General features: G+C 58.7%; 2 long non-coding RNA genes across 2 annotated transcripts; one reads left to right on the forward strand and one right to left on the reverse strand.

Moving 5' to 3' along the window:
- Positions 1-2,664: 2,664 nt before the first annotated feature.
- On the forward strand, positions 2,665-7,636 carry LOC130835841 (uncharacterized). Its single transcript, XR_009049053.1, has 3 exons — positions 2,665-3,004; positions 3,643-3,675; positions 6,926-7,636. It is a non-coding gene; the product is annotated as an uncharacterized LOC130835841 (long non-coding RNA).
- Positions 6,897-10,705, reverse strand: LOC130835840 (uncharacterized). The gene is made up of 3 exons (XR_009049052.1): positions 10,516-10,705; positions 9,492-9,629; positions 6,897-7,350 (listed from the first exon to the last, which is right to left on the reverse strand). It is a non-coding gene; the product is annotated as an uncharacterized LOC130835840 (long non-coding RNA).
- Between the last annotated feature and the right edge of the window lie 404 nt (positions 10,706-11,109).

The raw sequence follows: 11,109 nt of genomic DNA on the forward strand, positions 1-11,109 counted from the left end.
CAACTAAACAAATGCTTTTGCCCAAGTTTATTTTTCGTTTTCAGCGCCCAGGGGAGTGGAGCTGGCTCCGTGCTGGTCTTCCCCTTCCTAGCGGGACTCAGCTGACCTGCAGAGAAGCAGAGGTGGGCCTGTGTGAATCAGACTGGTCGGCACAGGGAGGGGCGGCCCAGGAGGAGCCCGAGCCCCTGCCGCCAGCAGCGCCAGGCCCTTTCCTGTCTTTCCGGACTTGTGCCTGGTCCCTGGGCTCTGAGGTGTCTGCCAGGTGAGGCCAGGACGTCGTGCTGAGATCGCCCCTGCTCCATGCAGGGGAAAGCCCATCTCCCTCTTGTGGAGTTTACAGCTGCTCCTGGGCTCTTGCATGTAAATTACACATGTCCTTAACCACCTGCCTGGGACTTCCCTGGTGGCACAGTGGTTAGGAATCAGCCTGCCAATGCAGGGGACACGGGTTCGAGCCCTAGTCTGACTCCCAGTCCGGGAGGATCCCACATGCCGCGGAGCACCTAAGCCCGTGCGCCACAACTACTGAGCCTCTGCTACAACTACTGAAGCCCATGCACCTAGAGCCCATGCTCCCCAGCAACAGAAGCCACTACAATGAGAAGCCCGCGAACCGCAACGGAAAGTAGCTGCCGCTTACTGCAACTAGAGAAGGTCTGAGCACAGCAATGAAGACCCAATGCAGCCAAATAAATAAATAAATAAATGAAATAAAAATAATTAAAAGCAGATTAACATCCCCCCCCCCCAAACCACCTACCCTTTTGCAGGAGGGATCAGAGCTCAGCAAAGAAAAACATCCTTCTTGTTACTCTCCCACGTAAGTGGAGAGGTGGCTATTTCCAGACTGGTGAAAATCCATCTACAATACAAATTAGAAGGCAAGAGGGATTTTGCTCAGTTTGTTGATGGAAGATAGACTCAGGATGACTGAAGTACTGACAAACCCCAAGTCTGGTGTGAAGAATACTGTGTGTTTCCGTTGTAGATGCACTGAGTGTAGAACACTTTTGGTGTGAGCACGTGTACGGCTTCCTTCGGAAGAGTGGGGTCCCTGTTCCCTTTGTTTTGGTCTGGGCTTCTGCTCCTGGTGCTGCTTGTTTGGTTTGGTTCAGCTCCTGGTCCAAGGGTCCCACAGCAAATGAGAGGCAGGAATAGGGAAAGGACGCGTATGCCTGGATCCTTCCCCTTAGGGGAAACCTCCCCCTGGAATTTTGTCCTCACGTATCACGTGACAGAATTCTGTAAAACTAGTTACCATCTCACACATTTCAGTTGACGTGTAAACATTTTCATTTTTAAGTTTAAATAGTTGCAGTATATCAATCATCCTATCATATTTCTTTGAGGAAGATATATGTACACATAAATATATATATCCAGTCTCTATACATACAAATTGAAATTAATTTTTCCTGTGACTGTAAGATTCTAAGTGCTAAAGATTTTCTTCTGGATTGATATATATTAGAACTCTTGTGGGACATTATTTGATTCACACGACATGAGCTTGTTTGGAAGTTGCCTCTGTGGGCGCCTGGGGACGGGGGCAGGGGCCCGCGATGGTGCCCTCACTGCCTGCTTTCAGGCGGGTGGCTTCGGATCACAGCACCCGAAGGTCCAGGACCCAACCTCGGCTCCCCTAGAACCCTCCGTGCCTGTGAGCTGATCCCTGGGCAGTGAGGAGTGGGGTACAGGGTGCTCTGCGGGGCATCTGCTCAGAGCTCCTTGGTGTCAGGCCTGTTCCACTTCTTCCTCTACCCAGTCCTTGTTCCTGCCCCTGCCCTCCACAGGTGTGTGTCGCTAGGAAACATCGTATGCAGCAAACTCTGTCTCAGTATCTGCTTCTGGGAAACCTACCCTCTGACACTAAATGCCCCCAGGGAAGAGCCCTGTGGAGGCCCTAAGGCAGCTCGGACTTGGGCTTAAAGAGCAGGTCAGGCCCCAAACCCAAAACACCGCCCCCCCTCCCCCTCCCCGCCCCCCTCCCCCGCCTCCGCCGGGAATCTGGAGGCCTGACTTTCTGAAGGTGCCAGAGAATCAGTAGCGTACTCAACACGCTTAAGGACGATCACATAGCCCTTTTTATGTTGTTCCTGTGGGTGTGAAGGGACAGCCTCCAGTGGCTGTGGGTGAATGGTTTAAGCTGTCCCCCAAAAAGCCACAGGAAGCTTGCCTCTGGACTGCTCATGCCGTCTTGGCCTGAAATACACAACAGCAACAATGAAATAGCATTTTCCTAGGGAACACTTACAGAGTGCTTGCTCTGCGACGAAGCTCTTCTAAAGATGATGTGTATGTTTACTCACTCAACCCTCAAAACAATACCGAGGTGAGTATGGCTGTTAACCCCATTTGACAGAACAGGAAGGGGAGGACAGAGGCTGCCTCCTACCCAGTGTTTCCCGTGCTCCGTCAGGGCAGTCAGAAAGTGACGTGTCGCGTCTCATTTGCTCCTGATGGGCCTCGCCATGGGGCCGGGGGCGGCAGAGCCAGCAGTGAGCGGCTTTTGCCCGTGGAAGAGGCAGCCGCGGGCCTCAGGCTCTGCGGGGAGGGTTCCTTTGGTCCCTCCTCATCCGCCCAGGTGGGAGCAGAGGTGTCTCTCACAGAAGGACCCTTCGCACCTCTCTTTGTGGCGGGTCCCGGCCCTCAGGGTCACGCTGAGCGTAGGTGAGAATGCTTGGCGGGGAGGATGCCTTCGTGTCAGTCCTGCAGCTTCCTGATGCCACAGCACACCTGGCGGAACTGGGGGCAGGCGGGCAGGCTGGGCGGTCAACGACGCAGCAGGAAGGAATGCAGGGCGGGATGGGGCAGGGCCGTGACCCGAGGCCCGTGAGTCCTGGGGGCCGTCCCTCTTCTGCGTGGGGACGGATGGACCAGGGCTGCGAGCAGCTCCAACACGGAAACACTGGGGTGTTTTCCCAGAGACGCCGCCCACGTTGAGGAAATGACAGGCCCTCTGTACAGAAGCTGCCGAGGCCCCGGGCTTCACCCCAGGAGGCAGGTGGGTGGCTGTGCAGAGCCCGGCCGAGAGCCTCAGGCTCCGACAGAACGCGGGCACGCAGAGAGGGGTGGGCTTCCTTGCCAACAAAACCCTGGGAGGAAGCAGCACAGGAGGCAGGCAAAGCCCGCCCTCCGGGAGTGGGCGTTATTCTACAGGTTCAGGTTTATTTAACTTACCTCACAGCGCTCAGTGAGATCCACGAGGCTCTTCGGATGGACACGAATGTTTTGAACGGGAGGGTGGACACGGGTGCCCGCCGGCCTCTCACGTGTCAGCGGGTGACACTGTACTGAGAAAAGTCCAGATTCTTGCAAATCCACTATTACAGATTTCAAAAGTCTTGCTTTGCAATTTCTCATTTTAAAATTAAAGAGTGCAGGAGATGTATCTTGAGTCGGTTTTTTTTTTGGCTGAGTCGGCTTGTGGGATCTTAGGTCCCTCACCAGGGCTCGAACCTGGGCCCCCCACACGTGAAAGCACCGAGTGCTAACCACTGGACTGCCAGGGACGTCCCTAGGAGGTGTATCTTGGAATCTACATTAAAACACACTTAGCTGAAGATAAAACTTTGGTGATTTCCAATGATTTGTATGTTGACTGTTATATCTTTGAATGCATTTTCTCAATTTTCATTTTAGAAACAGTTCAGAAGTCATACTTTGAAGCGGAAGGTGAGCTCCTGTAGAGCCTTTGAGGCCGGCCCAGGGGTCCGCAGGGTTTCCGAGACATGCGCGTCGGGGCCCAGCGGACGCAGCGGCCCAGGCCAGCCAGGGCTCTTCGGTGGGGCCTCTGGGTGAGAGCCGCGCTGCCCGCCGCCTTGTGTGCAGGTTCCAGCAGCTGCGAAACCACCGGTAGCGTCGCTGTAACACGGTGGTTAAGAGCCTGGGCTCTGGTCTCAGACAGACCCGGGTCTGAACACGAGCCTGCCGCCTGGTGGTGCCTGTGATCACCGTTTCTCATGCGTGGAGCTGAAACGGGACCACCCGACTGTGTGGCCCCGAGCGGATGGTGCGAGCATGCCCTTGGGGCTCTCAGCCCGGTCTTCGGCCTCTAGAAAGCGCTTACTGAGGGGTGAGGACAGCTGTCTGGGGGCTCCCCGGGCTGCATGGGCTCAGGGACGCGGGGCTCTTGGGGGCCCCCATGCCACCTGAGCTCCAGGTTCACACGCACGGCTTGTGCTGGACTTGGGTGTCGAGCAGCGGCTCAGATTCAGGGACAAATGAAATCCACGACCCCCTGGCCCTCCCAACCCCGTGAACCCCAGACTGTATTCTTCTATGACCTTGACTCCACGTGGGGGCCACGGGCCCGCGGCCTGCGTGTCTCTGCCGGAGCTCCTGAGAAATGCAGAGGCTCTGGCCCCCTGGGATCAGAAGCTGCCTCCTAACAAGACCGCTGGCGATTCTCCTGCACGTTTGTGATGTGCTGGCCCCTCCTGCTCTGACCCCTTAGGGGGTCACTGTCCTCCGGGCACACGAACCCCAGCCCTGGAGGCCCCGACCTTCCCACCCCCCCCCACAGGGACCTCTGTACCTGGGCGCTCACTGCCACTGGCCCAGGTCCGGTCCAGGCCCGGCGTCATGACAACCTGGACCGGCTGCACGCCCTTCCGGGCTCCCCCATGTGAATGAAAGCTGCCATCCAGCTGCTAAACGTCTGGCCGCTCTGACGGTTGATTTAGGGCCCACAAGAGGTGGCCTGGGCTCAGGTCTGGGTGGACGTGCCTCCTACTCCAGGTTGCTCATTCAGACCCACAGGTGGGACCCTCCCTTAGGGGCGGGACCCTCCCTTAGGGGCCACTTCTCTTTTGCTCGCAGCTCACCTCTGGGCCTGGGTGACACGTCTGACGTGAGTGCAGACAGACACACACACACACGTGGGGTCAGCTACATCAGTCCCTGAGGCTGCTGGGAAGCGGGGTGGACCCACAGAGCTGTGTGGGGGCCTGGGGCCGTGGCGGACGGCATCGCTGGTGATCTTTCTTTGCCTGCAGTGGGGAGCAACTGCCCTCTGTGCTGACCCAGGGGCTTGGTCTGCTAAAAGGGGCAGGCGTCACTCACCTGTGGAGAACAGTCAGCATTGCTGAGAAGGTTGTACCAGCCAGGGAAGCAGACCAGCGGGCCGTCCGCAGAGCACCCCTCTCAGCCCAGGTCCACCCAGGGAGGACTTCATAGGGGACTTTGGCCCTGAGGCAGCTTGGCCCTCCCTCCCTGACCTGGAGCCCTGAACGGCGGGGTCTCGTGGGTAAAAGACCTCGGGGTGCTGCCTCTGGCAGACCTGAAGTGCTTGGGGCACGACAGGGGTGGCTGTGCCTCCAGGCCCTGCATGAACATCTGCTTGGGTCCCCTGGGTCCCTGGCCTGGAGCACAGCTGTGAGACACTGGAGTGCAGGTGTGGCTTGATCTGGCCTCAAGGGCTGAGAGCCTCGACTCAACACGGGCCGTCAGAAGAGGCTGGGCGCCGTGCTGTGGCCTGGCCTGCCCACGGGCCGAGGAGCCCAGGTCACGCTCCACCCCACCTGCTCCTGTGGTTTCCTCTTCCTAAAGCGATTCTGCCCCGATTCCTTCCAGCCGATACCTTCCTCGCTCTTCTTCCTCATCTCGCTCTTCCTAGCCCCCTAGCTACTCTGAAACACGCGCCCTTCTTGCTGTGCCTTCCCAACCGTCCATGTTTCACACCCTCGAAGGCTTGGGTCACGTTCCAGCCCTCCTGGACGTTGTCCCAAGGGGTCCAGCCCCGGAGTTCCATCTCCTTCTCCTCCAAGTGCCCCCCTGTTTATCCCTGAGTGGTTCCGCGTGGTTTCTGTGTGCTGGTGTGGCCCCGACGTGACTGTGTGATCTCAGGGCTAGTCTATGCATAAGCTTAGTTACATTCATGAAGCGTGTCTGGGTCACTCGGCATCCTGTACGTGGGAAGCAGTGTGCTGAGTGCTGAGTGGGGTGTGTGTGTGTGTGTGTGTTATACACCCTGCCTTTAAGGAACTTACAATCTAGAAAGGAGGCTAGAACGTGGCGGGACGACTAAAGTAGGAACCCGGTGGAGGGCCTACGACACGAGGATTAAAGCAGGGAGAGGTGGAGCAAGGGTGCGGAAGAGCCCGGTGCGGGGAGTGGCCTCTGGGGTAGGTCTTAGGGGTGAAGAGTTTTGTAACCAAACGAGGTTTGTTTGCAGCAGAGAAGGTTCGTGAGGTGGCCACATGAGGAGAAGGAGGAGCAAGTCTCAGATCTGCCTCCCTGCAGGCGAGGGGTGTGAGATGTTCACGGCTAAAGGAGCGGGGAGGTCCTGGGGTGGGGCAAGGGGGTCGGAGGCAGAGAACAGCTGAGGCGACCTGTGTTCTGTGCTCTGCACGTGCCGCTTTAGGCTTGGTGGTCCCAGCTAGTCTCAGCCAGACTGAACTGCCCAGAGCTGACTCCAGGTTTCCGGAAATCAGCTTAAGCTCCCACTACCGTAGGGACCCCCGCGTCAGAAGCCTCCTCTACAAGGGTGGTTAAGCAGCCTGGTGATATGTCACCTCGGCCTTGTGAGGCTTGGAGGGTGCGCAGTTAGAGAATGGGGAAGAGAACTGTGAACGCGGCTTAGTCCGCACAGGCAGGTCCCAGCAGACCGGCTTCTAACGAGCTGGCCTCTCAACTGCTACTCTGTGAGACACACTCAGAGACTGCTGTTAACCCTGCAGGGCCTGGCTGAGTCTCCTCCGGTGCTGCGAAGGGAACGCGGTCCCTCCGGCTCCCCGTGAGGACTCAGCAGGGGCGGACGCTCTGTGCTGTCTGCACCTAAGTTCTGCCCCCTGAAGGCAAGGGCCCCGTATGCAGCTTTTGGGGGGCATTTGGCCCAGACCACCGTGGCTTGAGGGACAGACTCAGTGATGGGAACACACACTGATTTTCTCACCGGTGTGCCTTTATTTTCCCTCGCCCCAAGGATCACAGGCAGAAATCAGCACAAGCTGAGGCCCAGGACTTGAAAGAAGTCTGGGTGTTGTCTGGGACCACGTCCCAACGCTGAGCACACTCTCCTGGCCAGTGGACCCCCAGATGCCACCCTTCCTGCCAGCAGAGAGCAGAGGCGACCGGCTGCGTCCCTCGTGGAGAAGGCGCCGCGGCCTCCCGTGTGACTCAGCGTCTCCCCAGGCGCTGCCGGCTGCCGGCTGCCACCTGGAGGAGCAGGGACAGCTCCCACTCCAGCTCCTCCGCTCTCCGGGCCAGCCAGGCTCTCCTCAGCTCCAGCGCCAGGGCCTGGTGGCTCTGCAGGGCCCAGGATACCAGGTTCTCTCCACCGGGGCCACCTGCCTCTCCTGGGCCCGGTCTGTCTTCCTGCCGCACAGGCGGGCGGGTGCCGGGAACCACCTGAAAAGCACGCAGATGGAAGGAGCGACGGGGCCCTGCGGGTGCCGAGCCCACCCTGTGGCGCGCCGGGACCCCGGTCACGCTGCCTGTCTCCGGGCAGCACCCGGCCGAGTGCTTGGGAAGATGCCAGCAGGGTACATCCAGGTACTGGCTTCACGCTTGGTGAGGAAGGACAGTGTCGCTGAGTTTATGTTGCCACGTTCACGCGCAACAACAACTAATTATTTTATTACACAACCATCGCGTTGAATAACTTGGAACAATTATTGAATAATTAAATCTTTTTATAGCCCCTCAGCTCATCCTGTTTGCTCCTTCCTTAATACCAGGAATATTTTTATCATGTCTCTTTAAGCATGAAAATTTCCTGTCTTTTCTTCTCACTAAATTGCTCTCATCTGAGCCCCTGGGAGCAGCCGACGCTGGGTGCCTGCGTCTCGGTCCCGACACCAGAGCTGCTGCCACGGCCGCCCCGAGGAGCCAGCCCCAGCTTAGCCTGGCCTCTTGGAAGGGCTCTGGATGAGCTCAGGGGAGCAGGGATGGATATGCCAGGCAGGGGACGTGAGGGGCTGGCGTCTGCGTCTGGGTCTCATGGGGAGGACCCACGCGGGGGGGCGCGGGGGTGGGTCCAGGGACCCTTTGGGGCCCGAGGAAGACACATCCCTGCAGCGGTACTGGGAAGGGGTCTGTGCACGTCATGGCCGTTACACGGCCCGCTGCGCCTCGTGTGCACACAGGAGAAATCCTCCTTCACTTGTTTTCGAGCATAGGCGCCCTTTCCTGTGCTTTTGTATTGAGAGGGCAGTTTGACCGAGAAGAACCGGTTTTCCAGACCCCCCAGTGTCCAGGCTCAGGCACGTGCTCTGTCCTTGTGGAATCCCCTGTACTCGGGGAGCATCTCGGCTCCCAGGCCTCGGCTCCCAGGGTCACCGGCAGGCAGGCCCTCCCTGGTGGTGAAGAGGGAGGCCTTGGTGAGCAGGATGTCCCGGCCCTGACGCCAGGTCTGGGAAGCCTGGTGACAGGGGACGCCCAACCTTGCCCCCCCACCAGGGCAAGGCCCATCGTCAGCAACTCGGCAAGGTGGGAACCGGGGGGCACGAGGCAGGCACTGGGCTTGGGTGCAAAAGTCACAGGGGCACGAAAACTCAGGTCAGGAGAAACAGTATTTAAAGCAGCATTAAAAGTCAAATTGGTGGCAGACTTCCCTGGTGGCACAGGGGTTAAGAATCTGCCTGCCGATGCAGCGGACATGGGTTCGATCCCTGGTCCTGGAAGATCCCACATGCTGCAGAGCATAAGCCCGTGTGCCACAATGACTGAGCCCGCACGCTGTAACTATTGAAGCCTGTGCGCCTAGAGCCCGTGCTCCACAACAAGAGAAGCCACCACAATGAGAAGCCCGCGCAGAGCAATGAAGAGCAGCCCCTGGCTCTCCGCAACTAGAGAAGCCCGCGCGGAGCAATGAAGACCCAATGCAGCAAAAAATCAATCAATCAATCAATCAATCTTAAAAAAAAGTCAAACTAGCAGGGCTTCCCTGGTGGTCCAGTGGATCAGACTCCGTGCTCCCAATGCAGGGGGCCCGGGTTCAATCCCTGGTCAGGGAACTAGATTCCACATGCCGCAGCTAAGACCTGGCTCAGCCTAAATGAATAAATAAATTTAAAAAGATATTTTAAAAAAAGTCAAATTGGCAGACGGAGGCTCACACGCTGGTGCCTGCTTCAGGGAAGAACGTCTTACTGAGCTCAGGGCAAACACAACCGAGTCATCACGTGTATCTCATGCCTGTGTCCGTCCAAGAGTGCGTCCCATGGGAAACTCCTTGTTCCAGGACCGTGGCTATCAGTCAGGCTGCAGCTAGCATAGCTATCTCCATGGCCCCCCTTCCTTGCCCTTCCCCAGACTTTCCAGGCCATCAATTCACTTAGAGACCCACAAACCCAAGGTGGCCAACACACTTCCCCGCCTCTCGACGCAGTCCTGTCTTCCAGGGTCAGGCTTCTGTCTGGCGAACATGACAGGCAAAACCTGCACACCTTCTGGTCAGAGCTGGTTGTTTTGTTCTGAACCCCTTTCTACAGAAGGTGCTGTGACTCCGGGGGCACCTCAGGAGCCAAGATGGTAGCGCACGGACTCACCACACATGTATTGCCTTCGCTTGGTAGGCGTTGGCCTGGCCTGGCCTCTTCTTTCTGGAGTGCTAAGGCTTGAGCAGTGAGCTGGAAGAACTCTTCATTCAGCTCATCCAAACTGTCTTCCACCCGCCTTATCTTCCTCTAGAAACAAGGGACACATGGTCTCCGTTACTTTCCCTCTTATTCTAAATTCGTTACGAATCCGTTGAGCTCCTGCTCCGTGACAGGCAGGGGCATCTGTGCTGGACGCACAGAGCTGAAGTCACGCCTGCTCTCGGAGAGCCTAAAGGAAAGTAAACTCAGGCCTACAGTCCAGGACCGTGAAGGCTGCTGTGGAGAAACGTGCAGGGGCTACAGGAGCAAAACGCAGGACACCTAAGCCAGGCAGGTGTGGTCAGGGAGAACTCTCTGGAAGAGGGGAGACATCTCACCGGAATGTTAACAAGAAATAGGAATTAACTGGGTAGACAACGGGCAAACGGCACAGACAGATGTGTGGAGACACAGAGCCACCAGAGAGCACAGGGACGATTTGTGCATCGCTCCCATCCAGGCCTCTGTCTGTCTTGCCTCCACCCGTCGTGAGTCCATCCACTCGCAGGTAAAGAAAGATTTATCGAGCGCCCATTACGTGTGGGTCCTGCCAGGCAGCTGGGGGGCCTGTACCGTGTCCAGCCTCAGTGGACTCGGGGCCCCTGGGCTGAGGGTCGAGCCAGCGGCTGAACCTGTGCTGAGCACTCAGTCCCATTCTCCCCTCTGCCCAACCCTGAGACGTGGGTACCACTCCCGTGTCCCCAGGGCCCGAGGCCACCGTCCGCAAGCGGCCAGACTCAGGGCACTCAGGTGGGGGTGTTGGCCTCACTGCGCCCTCCAGTCTGAGGCGGTCCGGGAGCCGGGCAGACAGAGTCTCGTTCGTGTCTGGGTCCCCAGCGAGCAAGGGCGGCCAGATGCAGCGGGGGTGTGTGCCTCCCAGCCCATCCGTCTGCAGGGACCTGCCCTCCTCCCCACACTCCTCCCTCTGACCCACCTGAGCTCCCTCGACCAACCCTGATGGCAACACAGCCCCTCCTCTCAGCGCGCCAAGCGCACCGCCCTGCGGGGCCGGGGCAGACAGCAATTTGCAGTCTGCGGAGGAAAATGGTGGCGTGCCCAAGGCACACAGCTCACGAGACGGGTCGCGTCGTCACCAGCTCTCTCAGCACCCTGCCCAGCCCGGGTCACCACCCGACGGCCGGAAAGGGCTTGGCTCTTACCGGAGGTGGCACAGGAAGTTCCCGGGCGGCAGGGCGTGGGCTCGGGGCCGCCCTCGGGGCAGAAGGAGCCAGCGGGGCACCTCCCGCCTGTGGCTGTGGCCGGGCACAGGCAGTGGGTGCTGGTGTCGTCGTCCAGGTCGAAGGGCCGGGCCGTCCACGCTGCCAACACACAGAACCAGCCTGAGGTGGGAACCAGCAGGGAGCGTGAGCCCGGGGGCAGGAGGGCAGGAGCGATCTGGGGGTCGAAGGGCAAGCCCCCTCCCTGCAGCGGCGGCAGGGGATAGCCTGGGCCGCCCCAGGTCTGGGGACAGAGGGAGAAGCGCGGGAATCGGTGGGAAACACACCTGCATCGCAGGGCCCCGAGGCCT

Source organism: Hippopotamus amphibius, chromosome 14 (genome assembly GCF_030028045.1).
Source record: "Hippopotamus amphibius kiboko isolate mHipAmp2 chromosome 14, mHipAmp2.hap2, whole genome shotgun sequence".
Taxonomy (NCBI): Eukaryota; Metazoa; Chordata; class Mammalia; order Artiodactyla; family Hippopotamidae; genus Hippopotamus; species Hippopotamus amphibius.